The sequence below is a fragment of the Cataglyphis hispanica genome, chromosome 3 (genome assembly GCF_021464435.1).
Source record: "Cataglyphis hispanica isolate Lineage 1 chromosome 3, ULB_Chis1_1.0, whole genome shotgun sequence".
NCBI lineage: Eukaryota > Metazoa > Arthropoda > Insecta > Hymenoptera > Formicidae > Cataglyphis > Cataglyphis hispanica.
The window spans coordinates 4510340-4530075 of NC_065956.1; the positions used below are offsets into that span (position 1 = coordinate 4510340).

The 19736-nt window shown below is 37.2% G+C and overlaps 1 protein-coding gene across 3 annotated transcripts in view; it reads left to right on the forward strand.

The window, feature by feature from the left end:
• LOC126848376 (frizzled-2-like) overlaps positions 1 to 19736 on the forward strand; it is a 97243-nt gene that overhangs the window by 10464 nt on the left and 67043 nt on the right. The window contains exon 1 of one of the 3 annotated variants that reach the window (XM_050589225.1): positions 15129 to 15455. The exons of the other annotated variants lie outside the window; for them this stretch is intronic. The gene's annotated coding sequence lies outside the window, so the exon portion shown is untranslated. Of the gene's footprint in view, positions 1 to 15128; positions 15456 to 19736 lie in introns of those variants that run through there. 3 annotated transcript variants of the gene reach the window in all.

The window sequence follows — 19736 nt, forward strand, 5'->3', positions numbered from 1 at the left end:
GTTCCATTTATTCCTCGAATCAGAAAAATTTATGTTCGCTCTTATCACCGCGTTAAACTTTCTTCCAATTTAGAACCAATTGTTGGAAATCACGGAAACGAGTGCTGTCGTGCGCATTATAATTATGATTTTAATATTCTTATTTAACAATACAATTGAGATATTTTCTTGTTATTTAAGGCAAATAAGATAGTTTACATTTATAAGAACACTACTGTTTTATAAAAGCTGGTAAAGAAATAATAAAAAATAATTATCAAAAATAAATTCTTAGATTTACTTTAGACGATCTATAATTTGCGAGATAATAATTCAATAATTCGAAATATAATTCTATCTATGTGTTTTATATAGTCCTATAAATCAGAAACAAAATATACCCGTGTTTAAAAAATACATATATACATTAGAGACAATATGAGACATATAAAATTATAAATAGATTTCTGTCTTGAATTGTGACGAAAATTAAGTTTGTTTAAAGTGGACTTTAAATATATAAAGAAACATTTTTTTAAATAAATACACTTTTAAAATATCATCACACATTTGCATTAAAATATTATATTTTGTAAAAAGGATTCATGTGTGATACACGATAGAGTGATCATTTTTTACATTGATTAAAAAACAAATTTGAAATCTAAGCCAATCAGATTTTTAAAATAAAATTGGTAATATCATAGCTCTTTATTCTTTTCCTGGTTTCCTCACATTTTTCTCAATGGATCGCTTTCTTCTTTTGGAACTCGGCAGATATTGAGGTTGCCGCATCGTCAGATATAGTATACAACAAATACAAAATCGGTTGAGGGTATGGAGAACCGGTCTTGTCAGATTGAAAGAAATCATCGATCGACGGTAAAACAGCCTTAAAATTTTCACGATCCTCCATAGATGTCCAAACATTGATCATTGATTGCATGTTTAAATCGTGCAATAAATATATGGATTATTTTGCGAGATAATAGATTTTACTATCGTTATACAATCTGAACAATTGAAATGATATCAGTTATTTGTCAATTATATTTTTTGTAGATATATTAATTTTTTTAATTTTTTTTTATGTTGACTAGTAATATTACTAGGTAATATATAGTTTAATTATTTGAAATAATAAATAAGTAAATTTTTATAAATATCTTTAACATAGTTTAAGATTAATTGGATTAATTATTATGCTTGTATGCAAAGATCAATTGCAAATATTATTCTATCGACAAAATTATCGCATAATAAAGCTATGGCTTCGGAACAGCAATGTGCGATGCGGGTAACGCCTAAATTTTTTTTCTATCGAAACAGAGGCACAGCTGACATGTAATTATCGCGAAAAGACCATAATGATCTCCTGGGGAAAGGATCAATGGCAATTGTTCGCATCTCTGCAAAATTTTTCTAGCCGCTAACAAAAGTTGCCGCATCACAACTTACTGTGAGGACGGGAATTGCACGAGGTACAATAACAGGCAAGGCAAAAAGAGACATATGTAAAAAAGAGAGAAAGAGAGACAAAGATGCAGTCTTGTACAGAATTTTCTCAGAATCGGGAAAAAAAGAGATCTAACAAACATGTAGAACCATTTTGCATAATAGATTCCGTACTGCATGCTAGTGCAAATAGAAACGATTTCCTCGGCGCATTCGACGTAACAATCGAATCGGTAATCAAGCCAGCCTGGATAATCAAATCAGACCGGGTACACGTGTAATTGAAATTTCACAGTCGACCAGCGCAAATACCATGGCGCGCAGCCATTCTTCGAAATTACGCCAAATTTCGTTTTGCTTATTGGGGACATAGATGGCACAGAACGAGCAACTGTCGCGGGAATTCCAATATCTGCTCGATTAAAGACTAATATGAACTATAAGGGCCAACAACTGCAATGAAATATTAACCGAAGGGAAACATTTAATGGGGAATTTAGTAGTGACTGATGATTTATTGCGACATATTTAATTAATTTTCGACATCAACTGTCTTAGTAATTAAACCTTGTACTAAAATTTCTATTAAATTTTTACTAAAACACAAATCAATTTAAAACTGAGTAATGAAGCTTCGCGTATACACTTATTTTACTCCTAAATTTATACTTATTATACTCTTAAATTCATCAAGAGTCTTTTATAGCTCTCGATGTTAAACAATTATTAGTAATTGAGGTAAAGCAAATTCATTAGAAACTTTGTCATTTTATAATGGAAAGGGTAATATTAGCGAAAGACAGTTCGTTCGCGATAAAAATAATTTAAAATACATTGTGACTTTGCGAAAGAATCTTAAAAACGTGACAAAAGTAGAAATCTTAGTGATCGAAACGAAAACAATTGAAACACTGAGTAAATCAACCGTGAGTAAATCAGCCACGAGTACTCTTGGCAAACGATTAATTACCATAGAGCGGGATAGACACTCAATTATCGCAGCCACTCGCAACGGGTCGCTTTTATTCGCGTAGGCGGAGTCGGTGTCGGGGATGTAGCTCAGCGAGAGGGTAAGCAACCGATGTGGCCGAGCTTTAACGTAAAAGAAAGAAAACAAAGCGAAGATCCAAAGAAAGCGGCGGCGAGTCGCCCCTCGACCTCGCCGTCGCCTTCTTCGTGCAAATTGACCCTAGCAAAAAAGAAAGCTTTTCTCGCAAACTACATGCCTTCCCGCCGCCCCCGCGCGCGCGTTACCACCCAGCCCCGGCGCGTGGCTTTGTTCCGGAAGTACCGCGAATCCGTGGAGCGTGCACGACCGGGAAATAATGCGCCAATGTCTCTCGCGATTCTTCAGTAATACCAAGCAATGGTCGTTATTGCCACAGGACCGGCTTGGATAACCAGCGCCACGAACCTCGAATAACTTTCTATAGTCCAGAACACCTTGTTTTCAGTCTGTTCACTACGACTGTGAGAATGCTGGGGATGTTAAAGACGAATTCAATACATTCTCTGCATAACGACAGGTGCACCGACATCGGTTAGCGTAAATCACGCTTAATCTTCCGCGTTTATCTACATTGTATAGAATGAGGAGAAAATATTGATACAAGAACGTAAAGAATGGCACACACAAAAAATAAGTGATAAAACCTTTATAAAACTAAATTTGAAAACCACTTGTATTTAGAAGCCTTTCTTGCCATTCTTGTTCATACAGTCTTTTTTTGTCTACTATACATTTTATATTACGTATAATATATTTAAAAATTGTATGACAATCTTATCTATCATTTTGTTTTCAAGATAATTATTTTATATATTTTATATTCTACAGAGACTGCCGGCGGCAATAATGCCAATGACACCAATTCGAAATTAATTTGCAAGCCCTCCATCCGTGCGTTCTATTCATCTTATATCCGGCACCGCAGCATCTATCCATCCTCTCTCTCTCTTTCTCTCTTCACAGTTATTATTTCGATGTAAACACAAAACTTGCATCCCGGAAGAAAGACATGCGACGCAGTGACTGCCTTCCGCCTCCGTATACACACCTGCCGAGAACGTGTGCGCCGGATTTTTTTCTAAAGACGGAAGACACACAGGGAATGCGTAATACGCCGGACAATGCTCGACACGCTTTCCAGCGACTTCACTTACGTTCACGCATGGCTCGCACCATTATATTTTCAAGAACGTCCACTTTGTACCGTTTGCGGGACTCGTTCGGATCCCTCCGGCTCACCCCTCGCGGATACGAGAATCTCTAGTTCTCTGATGAAGTACATGCCGGAATATACGCGCGTATACATCACGAATTTCATATTAACGATTAATTAAACTGGAAACTGGTCTCGACCCTCGCGAGTGAGATGATGCATCACCTGTTTATGACTTTCAACTAAAATTGCGTATATATAACGAACATAAAAATCCAATTTATGTACGATATCAGGCATTTGCTTTGCGCTATTAAAAAAGCGCGTGAAGATTGTAATTTTATTTAAAAAAAATGAAATTAAATGACAAAAATCGAATATCTCCTCGGGAAAATACAATCATCTTTTAATTTCATAACGCGTGGCGGAATAGCGACGCAATTGACTAAATTTCGCGTGCACGCACGAAAATTACGTGTGTTACGCGATATGAGAGAGACTCGTCCGTGACGTACGAACAATAGTCCAGTATGCAAAATAAACGCGGCCGCCGCTGGCTCGACAGCTGAGTATCTCGAAAACGGACGAGGCGTTCCTCGCATATAATATTCGGCGACGCGCTATTGTGACCGCTAATGGAGAGTTCGACGAGAGAGAGAGAGAGTTGAACGGTGAGGGGGAAATGGAGGAGGAATATCGACGTATATTTCCGCTTACGCGTCAACGCGACGGGCGTCGCCCCGGCACCCCTCGCTCTGGACTTGATTCTAGAGCGTCAGTGCTCTCGGTCTCTCATAGAGCTCATGGAGAGTAGAGCACGTTCTGTGTCCCACAGGACACAAGCGCTCACACGCGAATCCACCTCTGTCATGACGACCGCGTTTGACGCCTGGGTTCTATCTCTACCTCCTCTCCCTCTCCGTACCCCTCTGTATGTTCTACCGCGGCCATTATGTGAGGCTATGAATGGAGTCCGCGTCGAGTACGAGATTCGAATCGGCGACGCGGCACCCCGGCCCACACCGTCGACACTTCGCCTCTGTTCGAATCGTCAATGGAGTGGGACCCGCGTCGAGAGGGAGACTGACGCGGGAACTGACGTTTCTTGACAATGGGAGACCCGCGCGCGGTCGAGGCTAAGCTTTTTTTCTTCCCGATTCCGATTCCCGCTGGTTGTCACCCTCATGACTGACACTGACGTCGTACTTCAGCGAAAGGAGGTATCGAGAATTAGAAATCGGAGTGTAACGAGAAAAAAAGAAAAAGAGAGAAACGCGATCGTGAGGACTACGATGCAGATGTGAGTGCTGGATTCATAGTTGATTCATCTCTAGGACCGCCAAATCTTTACGAGATTTTTAGGAAATATCTCTGAGTTCACAAGGCAAAGCGGATTACTCGTCCGCGATGAAAGATCTTTTATAACTGCATTTTTTACTAGAGCGCGTGCATTTTATTGAATTTCATGGCGCACTTTTTATTCTTACACAGAGGTATCCTATAATCATTAGACAGAGAGTTACACGTTTTATAAAAAAATTTATTGTAATTTATACGCAATTATATTTCTTTAAAAGAAATATATTTATTTGTGCCTTTCGGCCTTTCAATTTTAAAATAATTGTTCCAATGATAACACAATTTAATTTTATAAAGAAATTGCTTTCTTTTGTTATCAATACATTTCATATCTTGGATGAACACGCGTCCGATTCTCAAACAAACGAATTTGCGCTGGCAATCGAACGGCGAGAGCAACATAAATTCCATCCCAAGTTCGTGGATTAAATCGTTTGCGCTATTCCACCCTCGAGTTAATCCGATTACTTTCTTTGATTCGCGATTGCTCGCAGGCACGCACATCAGATTACCCTCCTATCATTCCGTTTGAGGGCGATTCACGTTGCTCGTGACATCACGGCGGAACGGACATACGTACGGTCCTGCTCCGATCTCGAGAAGCAGTTTCGAAATTGCGGGTTGCCGGTGGTTGTTCCGGTTCGTACGCATGCAACTACCGAAACGTACGAGACGATAACGAAGAGAGCGACTTCAGCCGGCCCCCTGCGGCGACCAATTACTCACAAGGGGTCCGAAGAAATGTCGGAAATTCTCGCGCGCGCGCGCGCCAGCGCTTTGTAACGACAAAATCGTTACTTCATTTTTGACCTTTATATGACTCCCGTAGCTTTTGTCAAATATGCGGACAATCGTGGGCTCCGCCGGTGGTAGCAAAGCGGTGATTCGCTCTTTACTCCGAGTGCTCGTTGTGTTTGCCAAGGGTTTGCCAAGGATCACCTGCTGTGTAACGTACTACTTGTATTTGTACGCGTAAGAATTTAGCAATGCTATAACAATTATATTTAGTTATGTAATAATTACTTCTTTAATTCTTTTATTGCATATTCAAGAAATAAACTGATATAGTCAGAATCTAAGTAGTTCAGGATTTTCGAGCTGAACAAGTAAGTCTTTTTATAGACGTTTTACTAATTCAAAGACTAAAGTATTATTCTGGATTGTGTATCTATCAGTTAAAAAATCGAGAGATATTTCAATAATCGGATTTACAATACTTTTTGCATTTTATCTCGTTAAAATTATAATCATAATTATACTTGATTTTTTTTTTAATTAATGATTTGAAAGATAATTTTAACTTATCCCAGAGACTGGCTCTTATCGTTCCATGAATAATTGTTCGTTACGTGTCAACCCTCCGGCATAATTATTGTCGTCGTTATTGTATCGCACGCATACAAGTTTATTCCTCGGTATTCGTTTAATCAATAGTTTGATCGCGTATTCAGCTCGCGGCGTCTTTTTTGCAGAGAAAGGGAGACGGTATCTCAGTGCGATTTCAAGGAGGCGGCGACATTTCCATCGTAATTCTCGTTTCGAAGCTGCCGGGTAAAACCACTAATGCCGCTTCCATTATAACGTCACATTCGATTTGGCATACCGTTTTGGCGTACAACGGCGAGCACCCTCTCCCATGGGGCGGTTCGCGCGAGATTCGCAGAGAGGCGGGAAGGGAACTCTGTTATATGTATCGGGATTCAAATTTCCGTGATGTAATTTTAAGACTACGCATATACAATAGCGGCTTTCATTTCCATTCATTGGATTAAAAATAACCGCGTCGCTATCCACGTCTTATCCGCGTAATGACAACTTTCTTTCGTAATCATAGCATTAATCAAATTATAATAGTATAATTTTATGCAAATAAATAAAAGAAAATTGAATATAATTAACAGGGTCTTATATATGTATATGTAATGTATATAAAATATTTTATATTCATAGAAAAAATTGATTTTTATATTTTGACGGAAATATTTTAAAACCGATTTGTACCATACCATATGCGTGTAATATTCGTGAAATTTATAAATAACCGGGGCTTAAGCGCCATCATTTTTTTCGGCTCGACTTTCTCCGATTTCCTTTCATCTCAAATCTTCAATTTTTCGTCTGTCAAGCGGTGCGCGCACGCGCGGGGCAAAGTCATGCGATATTGCAGTACACGAGCTTCTCGAAAAGGATGCAGCGGCGCATCCCATTTCACACGGATGATATTTAACGCTTTAATGCGAACTGCGCAAGGGCGATTCGAGGAAAACAACCTCAAAGGAAAATAAATGAAGCTTCGTGGATTATGTACGGAGGGAAAAAATGCGACAAAAAGGAAGCGCGAGAAAGAGAAGAAAAGTGAAGTGGTAAAACGAGAGTGTGAATGAGAAACTGTAAGGAAAAGCGAGATAAAGAGAGAACGATCGCATGGTAGAAAAAAAAATACATATCTATTTGTAAAGCATTGCTTCTATCATAAAACGCTGAGAAAGAAAGTAGCGCGACACGAGAATGTCAAAGCACACGTGTCCTTTAATCCTTTAATTTGACTGCCTTGCAAGGACTCTCTCTTCTCGCTAGTCCTGAACTTTCAAGATGAGAATATGTCGATGACAAAAAGTGCAAGTTGTGAATGAGATCTGTCGTCTCATAGAGTTTATGTCATAAAATTATCGATAAAGAATTTAAAACTTAAATCTCGCGCTATGCATTTTATTTTGCAAAGATAATCGGCCAAATCTATGATTTTATTTTAATTTTTGATGAATATGATAGAAATCATACTTTAAGCTTACTCTTAATTTTGAATGTCAATATATTAAGTTGATTTAAAAATTATTTAAAAACAATCTCATTACATCTCTCCGAAAAAACACATTTAAGAAATAAGAAAAGCCAGATTAACATGAAAAAACTCGATGAAATGTTACCTACGGTTCAATACAATGAATATATATGTATATCAGAAATAGCAATACTATTTCTTCATCAATAAAACGAAGTTGCATTCTTGTAATGAATTTCGCTTCACGATCTCACGCGCAACGAGCAAGAAAAAAAGAAAGAAAGAAAGAATGCGGAAAGCGAAAAATATGGCGATAAAAAGAAAGCATGGCAAGAGTCGATGTGCCATCATTGATTCTGCGCGAAGTCGTAGCGTGGAACGAAACATTTCAACACGATATGTTTTAAGAAAATTATGTGACTTTTACGATACATTGTTAATCCTTCCAAGTTTGCACAAAGCGGATTATGGAATTAAGGAAAATGTGTGATATTTTCCTTGAAATTATTTTTCTCTTATTTATAAAATATTTGAACATGTATGCAAATATTCTTAGCAATTCAAAGTTTTAATTTCATATTATTTACAATAAATATGGCTGTAAATATATTTTCTCGACGAATATCTTTGCATAATTGATTTCATTCAAATAAATATTAATTTTTAATGGACACGATTTTGCAAAATAATTTTAATGTTAATTCACAATTAATATGTTTTAAATAATTTCAGTATAAATCTTTACGAGATATAAGATATAGTCTCACACACATAATGGGCTAATATAAATAATATTTACATCAAATTCAAATTGAATTAAATTAAATCTAAAATGATTGATTTATTACAAAAAGTACATTTTACTTCTAAATATTCAACGTATTTTATTATCGCGCAAACAAGCGGTAGGATATAAAAACGCGCATTTCGAAGCAAAAAATCGCACAGAACACGCATGCACACCCGAGATTGCACATAGGCGTACGCAAAGTATTTACATACGTAATATGAGCACTCAGTATCCATGAATACGAGACTGAGAAAAAAAAACCGAGACGGATAAGACCGCAATTCTTTCCAATAATTAAAAATTACGCAGTCGTCGCCCCTACGTGTCAAAGCGCGCGACTTCGTTAATACATCCAGTTGTGGCTTTTAATCTTATAAGAAGGCGTAACAAAGTCAATGCTGATTTTTATTTCTTCTCTTTCTTTGCATCATCTTTTTCATTTATGTCCGAAGCTTTGTTTTCTCATCGCGCAAAATCTTTTTTTATTCCATTCTCATTAAGGAATGAATGGTGCTTTCATGAAATCGTATTACGCGGTAATATTTCATATTTTTTAAATTAATTCTTTTAAAGTTTTCGCTTTAATGTCATTCAAAGTTTTTTAAATATAAAATAGTGATTTGCAAAAGCTCGTTTTGTTAGAGCAAACGATATTTTCTTTTTTGAAAAGAATTTTTTTAATAATGCACAAACAAGTTGCGACGAAAATATTGTATATGTAATATATTTGTGCCTTTAGTTTATCACTTCTTTGATTAATCGTCCTAATTTAAAATTTAAAATTGTAATTTTTTATTTAGAGCCTTATCAATTCATCAACTTGTTCGTTCTAATATAGTCTTAGTATTTATATAAAAGCACATTTTGTATACACATTCTTATTCGTATTGTATATTTATATAAGAAGATAAATTATATTATATATTATATTTAAATTCTATCTCAAAATTTAAGTGGTTAAAGTTTTTTTAAGAAATCCGAAATAAGCTGTAAAAAATACTACGGATCGTAGAGTTGACGATTTAACAAGCCATATCCATGATCTAAAATTCTAAAATCATGCTACGAGGACAGATCTCGCGTTTCTTTCTTCGTAGCTCTGTCGCTGTGATAGGGCTGGAATAACAAACAGGCTCGAGAAGACGATCCCGAAACGTGGATTATTTCTCTGCATCGCCATAAAACTGTCTGAGACATCGTCTAACAATCATCACTTCCAGATTTGAACACGTTGTTCGATACATAATATGCTATCTCACTTGCCGTATAATGTTCGAGAAAGAACAACAAATGGTTCCTTTGCATGTGACTTCTGGTTTCTATCAACATTCATACGAAGGATTTTTCCACAGAAATGACAGAATAATTCAATTATATAAAAAACAATTCTATGTGACAAGTATTATAAGTAATCTAAAGTTTGTGCAAAAAAAGATTTAAAAAAATGATTATAATAGATTAATAAAATTTGTGCCAAAAAAAAAATGAAAAATAAATGATTATATCATTTAAAGTTCATAAAAACTTTATAAATTATGTCCGTACTATTAATTCCACAATATTTCGATCTAATTGGTAATAAAATAAAATAATAATTATAATAATTGCCATTTGTGAAACTTCGATGGAGGAAGTGAATAAAATGATTTGTTGTTGTGTTATTATCATGTTTTATGATAACGTTCTATGCGCAACAGTATATTATGACTTGCGAGGTGATAGAATGTTTACACGCTTCAGGCATATGTTGAAGGTAAACGAGAAGCTCGATTAAACCTGTTACCTGTGCAATCAATATATTAGCTTCTCGTTGCTTGATAAGAGAAATAACATCAAGGCAGTGAAAATAGAATATAAAATATAAACGTATACCTTTTGTGCAAGTTTTATCATTAATTTTGTTAAAAATTTATTATTATTTAATTTACTTTTGTTATAAATATTATTAACGCGATAAAACTAGAATGCGCGATACCTTATCACATGCTCTACTTCCCTGCTATCAGTGACTAGCACAATGAACGACCTATATCGATGTTCGCTTACTGGCAATTTTCCACCTTAATGAAATTTGCCACTTCGATAAGTCACTTCATACGATCCACATTTACACCGGCTTAAATTTAGGTACCTAGTGAGGACACTCTTCCAGTTTTGAAGCGCATCAAGAAACGCACTTTGCGAAACGCAATCGAGTGATAAAATAAAAATAGGCTAATATGCGATGCAAAAATAAAGGAAACTATAACAGATCTATCAAAATGCGTAAAGGAGAAACTTTGCTTTATCGGTATGATACATCAATATGTATATATATATATATATATTTTTTAAAATATGTTTTGCAATTTTTATGTGTCAACAACCTATTATCAAAAATTTATATGGTTAAAACTGCATTTTCTTTCACAATATCATGCAGCAAAATCAATTTAACGATAAATAGATAAACGACTAATTATTTTTTTTCATCGGGACTAGATAATTAATTTTGACAGCCGCGTAAATTTGCAACGCATAATTCCGAGCGAGATGTAATTTGTATGCGCGAGAGCCTATACGGCTGTTATTGGCCAATAATTATTGGTTGTATCGCGATCTCCGGGCGGACGCTAATTTTTCTGCGGTGAAGGAAAAACTCGTATAGCGAGAACCCGATACCCCTCGACCCTTCTTCTACGGCGATCGTTATATAATGTTTCGCCTTAATTGCGGATTCAAACCCCAGCCATCCGCGCGCGCGAGACAGGGCTGCCGTCGCTGCCGGTGATACACTTTTAATTGCATCCAAATTTACAATTCAGATTTGTCAGACTCAAATCGCACGTTCGGTCCCTCGCGCACACATCCTAAATTCGCCCGAGTGCATGAGCCGAAATATGACACATTGCGTTTCGGCAGCGATACGCGCGCGGCTTTCAATTGATGGATTAACTAAAAAAAAATAAAAAAAAAGGTTTGATGAAAGTGCAATACATTGATGCAGATATTGTAACAATATTGTTTTACTGGATATTCTCGTCCGGAAACGAGAATACAATACGTTTGTTATTAATTTATTCTGGTTTACTATGAACAAAATTGAAATGCATTCTTTTCTCTCTCTCTCTCTCTCTCTTTCTCTCTTTTAAAAAAATGTATCCTAAATTTAATTTAAAATAGGAAGAGATATTTTCGATGACCACGTGTCTCATTAAATTATTTTAAAATCTTTATTGTATAAAATTATTTCTGATTATTGATATACCATATACTTCTACTTTAACGTACATAAGAAATACACGTGCCTCACCATTCATAAGTGACAATGATGTTTCCCTGATAATAACAGATAATAACATTGAGTCTTTAATTTTGTGTCCAGAAGATATGATGGAAAAGCTAAAAGAAAAAGTAATCACATTTTTTATTTATTAAAATCTGAACTTTCTACCGCTTGCTTTAGAATAAGTTTATCGTACTTAGCTCTTCAAAATAAAATTTTGAAAAAATTTAATAATTTAGTTAAGACAGATTTTAATAATTAATGCGACGAAAGCAAAATTTTTATCTTTGAAATTTTGTCAGAAAAGTAATATATCTTTAAACAATCTTACATTCGACAATAAAAAGAAAATTGATAGATAGCTAATAATTGCCACGGTAAGATCTTTTCATGAAATATCGCGCGAAATGCGGTGGTGAATGTTCGAGCAACGTATAATTCCTGGCCTTCTTTCTTATCGCTTTTCCAATATGCTCAGCACACGCCACCGTCCGCCCGATAAGACGGCGAGAGGCGCAAGCATCACGCCGGATGGGAACTCGATCGAGTGGCCGATTTTCCTTTTGAAGGAGCCGCCCGCGCTTCTTCAACGTCGCGGCGCATTCTCTCCTCTTCTTTCCCAGTCAGCCCCGTTGGCAGTGTAACGGGGAGCCAAAGACGTTTTCGACGGGTGTTGCCATGACACCGTGAAACCTGCATCCCACATCGAGATCTCTCTCTCCTTCGGCGCAGCGCGTTCATTTTTCCCCCGCGGCGTTCTCTTACCCGAGAAACTGGCGTTTCTTCGATAAGCATCTAAATGAGCGAGAGTAACGCGCATCGTCGAATTGTATGAATTGTTCATGAATTGTATCTATTCATCGAATCATATATCTTGAGCGAAATGTTATCGTTATACAAATGCTTACAACGTGAATTATTTTCAAAAACACAATGCAGCTCTACAATTACCGAACTTGCTCGCCGAGATCGAGCCATCCCATTAAACGAAACTTACCACGCGATTGTCATTCGCGATTTAAAGGATGCTGTTTAATTCTTTCTGGCACGAGTCTACAGTAGCAAGCGTTGGTGTCCATTTGAAAATACAACCTGGCTACGTTCCAGCAATTTCTCCAGATCTCTCCTCTATCTCTCGACTTTTACTTCAGGACGATGCGCTTCTTCTTTCTGTTTTTCAACATTTTCAGTCTGACGTAGCTCGGCGCATTTTACAATTGCTTCCAAAGTAGTCTGAATCTGTTTGATCGCCATAGAACTTTATTCACTATTTATTACTTTGCTCCGTCTGTCGTAATTCATCAATATCAATTTCAGTTTTATTACGCAGTCTAATCGGATTGATCGAGTCTCCGAGTTTGTACGGTTATGATTAGAACAATGTTTTTAAATTTATTTTTAAGCTGACATAATCTCAATGCCTCTTACGCGGCGGTATTTGTCTTACGAGTCTGCAAATCATTTCTGTTAATGGAAGAAATTTCACGGTAGCGCTGTAGTTGCATCAAGAAAAAACTTGATTAAAATTACTTTTATTAATTTTTTTCACTTAACATGTGAACTAATATCTAATTGCCGTTAAAATGCAATTTTAATATACCTAATGTGTGATACATGCTCCTAGCTTAAATAATAAATTTCGTTCTATTCTTTATTTCTATTTGCAAAAGTTTGCATTTAATGAACAATAAACGTTCACAAGTTTTTACCATACTTGCGATACCGCGCGTTGTCGCATTTTACCGCAGCGCGCAAATAAATCTTGAGCCTATTCCAGCGGTCAAGTTTAAAACCGCGAACTATTTTGCGTATCTGGACGCGAGAAATTTATCTTTCCTCCGCAAAAACACTCTTATTTGTAAGGCGAATGAATCTCTGGATTTTTCTCTTCTATGAAAATTTGCCGATGTACGCGCGCTGAAATTTACGACTGTAGAAATTTACCGGAAAGCGTGGCCCGCCGGCTATCCTTTCCGAACGATAAATTCCTTGGACTTTATCCAGCCACGTTTATCCGTGATTGTCTTACGCATAGTTTGTTCTACTTTAGTTTGCTCTTTCGCTGCACCGTTGATTCCTTATCGTTTCTCCCACGTCACGTCGTACGTTACCGACGACGCAATATTTCGTCGCACTAACCCTCGAGCGAAGTGGAACAAGCTGAAACAAATTTCATCTCAACTTGAATCGCACCTCTTTGGTACGATATAGCGTAAAACCTGCTGAGAGAGAAGAAATAGTCGTCCCTTTTTTATTGAAGTAAATTTATACTTTATTAACATACTACCGGCAAATTTCAATTTCTTTGTCTTGTACACGTCACACGATATACACATTTATTGATATTTTATACATATTATATACATATATATATATATATATATATATATATATATAATTTATTTTTATCATTTATTTTATTATTTATTTTTATTATTTATTTTTATTATTTTTATTATTTATATTACAAGATATATAATTAAATTAAAATTAAAAATAATGTAAGAAACGTTAAAAACAAGAAATAAAAAATATAAAAAACAAAAAATTAAATATAAATATGAAGGATATATTGTGATATATATGTATATATATATAATAATTATATATGTATATAATTGTGATATGTATATGTTAAAGGTTAAATTTCTTTAAACCCAGCTGATTTAAAAGGTTTATATTTTCTATAAAAATGTTTGTCTTTTTACTTTTGAAAAAAGATTTTACAAAAAGGGCCTGATGACATATACATCATTATTTCGTATTAATAATATTATCTTTATGATATTTTAGAGTGTATACGCGCGAATCACTCCCAAGTGTAGATATACTCTCTCGCAAAGTTCTTTAGAAGAAATATCATCTCTAACACGATGCGCTGTTTGCGCGAACGATTGTAATACACCTTCAAGGGATGTACGCTCCGCGATCATCGTAAAGAGTCGAGCAGAGGTACGAGAGAGGGCGAAGCCCTCCCGTTCCGGAAAAAAGCTCGCCGACGAGCAGAGGTAAAGGAGAGGGAAAGAAGAGATACACATAGAACGGCAAACGCGCGAGAAAGAAATTCCCATTACTTTGGCGCCGGCGACGTCTACAACCCTACCGCCCGCGTCTTCCTCTTCTTCCGCTTCCTGCTCGCAGCCCCCGCCGTATTCGCCTCCTCCGCCGCTCGTCGTCGTCCTCGTAGGTTTCTCCCCTAGCAAGGGAATAAGTGAGTGAGTGAGAGAGGGGGAGGGAGGGGGAAAACCGTGATGCACGCATGTGCCAGAACCATTCTATCGATTTCTATGTTTCGCGTGGTACTCACGGGGAGTCTCCGGTGTGTCGCGTCCGCGCTTCTCCCGCCGCACTAAACGCGCCACCCAAAACAGCCAGCCTCGCGTATACGGTCGTCACCAGGTTTCCTTTTCAAGGTTAACCCGTTAACCCTCGCACGACGTCTACGTGTCAAGCAAACGTGTCGCTCGATTAGAACTGCCGGGGTGACCTTGCGCGACTTGTCCCGCGTTGCTCCGATTGTGCGTCGCAATTGTGCGAGTGATCGACAGTTTTCCGAAGAAGCACCGGAATCACGAAGGCCAACGAGATCGAGAATATCTCCGCCGTAGTGCGAGAGCCGGCGAGTATCCCGAACAGGATTGTAAGGCGTACTTTTACTTTCCGGTGAGTAGATGTATCGAAAAATAAGTAGCTGCGAGATAGAGATCAGACAATTGAACACTAATAATCTCATTTAATTCAATTTTGGATGGCAGAAAGCCGATAATAATCTTTTTGTGTATTCTTGATAATTAGCTAATGCTTTTTTTACGGATCTGTGATGTGTTAAAAAATGTATTCGTCGAAACTGTAACAGTAGAAAAATGAGAATACAAAATTGACTATTGCCTGGCAGTCTTCAAACCTGGAAATAGTCTTCTGTCTTGTATGACGTTTCATACTGTACAACTGTTTGACAACACATTTTTTAGTTGTCACGTATTAGCGTTAGTTAGCGGTAAAAAAATCTCTTTTCACTCGACAATACAAAAAGGTTGGCAATATATAAATATTCAGTCCTCGAAATTTAAGTTTGTTTAACGGATTATATTGCGTCTGTTACCGGTTGTGAGAAATTTCTTTGTTATTAGGACAAGCGCGTTTCTTCAATCTTAAGAATTTTTTTTTAACATAGCAGGAAAAATATACTCATTTTTATATCGTATCGTCAAAATATTTAGATTAACAATATGAATTTAATACATAACATGACTTTAAATTCATCTATATTGTTGTATGTGTGTGTGATGAATAATATATTAAATATAATCGGATCCATCATTATTCACTCACTTTACAATCTCATTTTCATCATATAAAATCTCTGTTTAAAAAGTATATCCGCGTTTTTATTAAAAATATCTGTTTATAATAAATCTAAAAGTAAAAATAAATTTTTTTATGATAAATTTATATTTTTATAGTACTGAAAAATAAAAAATACATATCAATTAATATTGATATATATATATATATAAACATAAATATAGATATATATATCAATTCTTGGATTGGCATTTTTAAATATATTATGCACTAAGTTTGACCCTAAGTTTATTCATTAACTATTATTCGTTGAGATTTTTTACAAATCTTTTTTACAGACTGCCACTGTATATAGATTTCATTTACATTTTAACTGTCTTTTTAACCGATGCGATTTAACGGCATCGTTAATAACAAAGTTCTCGCCGTATTCAACCGCTGTACAATAGCACGCGACAATTTTTCTCGGCAAATACCGTTACAAATACGTGAGGTTGTTAACGTAGCCGTGAGCGATGTTGGCCGACAACATAGTTTCTTTCTTTTTCTCGGCACTTTTTTCCCTCCTTCTTTCATCCGCGATAAGCGCCGTTATCTTTCACCGTGTGGATAATCCAAAGAATCGTTTTAGCCCTTTAGGGACGGCGACTGCGGGCGCGCGTTATCAATGAACAAACGATGCATTCGAGCAACGAATAATCCTCGTATACTTGTTACACAAATCGCGTCCAGAAAAGATCTCGCCCTCGCTTTTTCTCTTTCCGCATTGTCTTCCTCACCTGGATCGGAGCAGCCGAGAGGCTGCATCATCGCTCATTTATCCACTCTTTTAGCACCTCCACCTCTCCTACTTACACATGCACACGCGAAAAGCATGTTCTCGGTGCTGTAGGTAATTCGAGAGCAATTTGAATTGACGTGCCGCACCGTTAGAGGAAAGTAATTACAGGGTGGTGAACTCTGGGCGAGAGAGCGACGGACTTCACCGGATTGTACGATATGTACCAAGCTGTCCATCTGTGTGCGTAAATCTATGCGAGGAGCGTATGCGGCGCACGTGTAGCTACGTACATATATTGTAGTTTGCGGTAACGTTGATTAAAATTACTATGCAAATTAGATGAAACCGGGAGATAGAGCGTGCGCGAGAGCCGGAACGAAGAGTAAGAAGTAACGAAAAGCCAACTCTTTCTCTCTCTCTCTCTCTCTCTCTCTCTCTCTCTCTCTCTCTCTCTCTCTCTCTCTCTTTTTCCTTCGGGGAGGTGCAGAGAAGCTCGGCGGCGCGGTCGTTAACGTTTTTAGTAGCTTGTCTACAAATTTTGTCGCCATCCGCACGATAAGCGGCTTGCTCTTAAACGATGCCGCGACATAGATAAAAAGTGGTCTTAATCTACAGTGTGCAGTGTCGGTTATAATTTGATTTTATGAATATATTTCTTAATTATTATTGCATGTACGTTATAATTATCTTGATTATCTCTTAATAGTATATTTTTAATTTTACTAATAGATATATTAATAAATAAGCTGTTTTATTAAATGCGTTTTATTATTGAAAATAATTTTTACATTGATATTCTTTTAAATTTTAAATATAAATAAACATAATTCTCTTAAAGCTTTTTTTATTCAGAATTTATGATGATAGAATTTTAATTGTATATTCAGTCTACTTTAAATTTGCAATACAGAGTTTACGTGTATGATAGAATTTTGTCAAATTATAAATTATTAAAAAATATATACATACATATTTAATTATACTAAAAATAAAATAAAAACAATTATGAGAAAAATATTTCAACTTTTATGCAGCGACAATGATTAATTTTCATCTTTGTAAACAAGTGCGTTTCTTTCTTCCGTGCTTGGATTGGCTTTTCTATTTGATTTCTATCTAGAAACCAAGAATGTAGGCACATTTCTTTCATATTGTCTCGGCGACTCGTATCTCCTATCGATTTCTTAAAGGAACGCATGATTCCTTCCTGCCAATTCGGGCACTCGCAAGAGAGGAATGCACCTTCTCGCTAGATCGAGAGGAAGCATCGCGATTCCTCAACAAGCAGCGGCGTACAAGGCACGAGGGTAAGCTTCACCCTCGAGGCATGTGCGCGTGGGGCAGGCGAATTGATCGCGTTGGGGTAGAATCATCCATCACCGAGTGACAGTCCCGAGCTACCTACCTACCTACCTACCCTATCCCGCAATCCCCTTCGTCCCTTCGCCAGCTTTGCTTCTCCTTCGACGAGAGGGACGAGGCGGCAAAGGGTGTAGGAAGGGTGAGTGTAACCGAGGCGGCGAGGGAGGATGATGGCAAATGGTAGCGGCCTCCAGCGACGGGCGACGAAGCAAGCAAGCAAACCCTCTCGACAATGCTCAAGCTGATCCCACGGGACAACGCGTACCTCTCTTCGTTCTCTCTCTCTCTCTTCCTTTCTCGTCTGACGAGATACCGGGTGTTCCTTCTCTCAATGCTATATCCATCGTTATCCGCTTGTATTCGACTCCTCTGCAAGGAGCTGTTTTACCTTAATCGCCGTACTCTCGCCCGTCGCATTCTCGTGCCTCATCTCGCGGTATTTAACCCAGCGTTCTTGCGAGCTATTACGATGTACTGAACGAGTAGTAGTTTTGTTGAATGCTGGTATCAGCGCTCTCCTCTATCATCGTTTACCGCTTGCATTATGGACGCTTCTCTACACGCTCATTTACATACATTATCCAATCATTAACAAACTCGCTGTAACGCGTAGTATATTTTGTCCATTGTACCAATACTATCGTGAATTAATAACTAATTTAGCATCACGAATAATTTTGATATGTTATCAGCTATCGCTTTGGCGCAATAAATTCTATGATAAATTCCATGTAACCAACTCCACGTGTATTTGCCCGAAAAGGACGTTTTAAATTGCCCTTTGCTCACTAACAATGACGCGTTATCGTCTCGCATCCACGATGCTTGGCAATCAACGCCGCGGGCACCGCAACGGGTTTTTTTTTTTTAAAAAGATGCAAATGCAAAAGGAATCGAAGCGCGGCCACAAACGGTTACGCCGTACATTACGACGTACCACTTGTCGCGCACGATGAGCGATGAATATTTAGTCGGCTTCTCTGCCGCGCGGCGAGCGATCCCGCGGAAGAACGATAATAACGTTACTGTATCACATCGGGCTTGCCGTGCATTACTCAGCGACGGGTAATCGCATCACCGATTTCCGACCCCCCTCCGGCGCTGCGCCTCCTTGCCCGGCGTTGCCACAATTTTCTCGATCACGCGACACAAGGGGCAGAAATCAATAATACTAAAGTTCTATTTCGAACCAAACATTTTTTTTTCTAACTAGAAATTTTCCGATATTGATACTTCTGTGTGGTATTTCGAATTGACGACTTTAAGTTTTATAGATAATGGATAATTTATTTTAAAGATAATGGATAATTTATTTTATAGATAATCGATTGTTTATTTGAAACCAAAAACTATCGTGATGTGTGCGATGTGCCTTTTTCACAATTTTTGCTTAAATTCTTACGAATATTTATTGAACTAGTTAATATTTCAAAACTTGAATTATACGCTTCCATTTGTATAAATTATAATGTCGAAAACGCATTCTCCGAATTGTC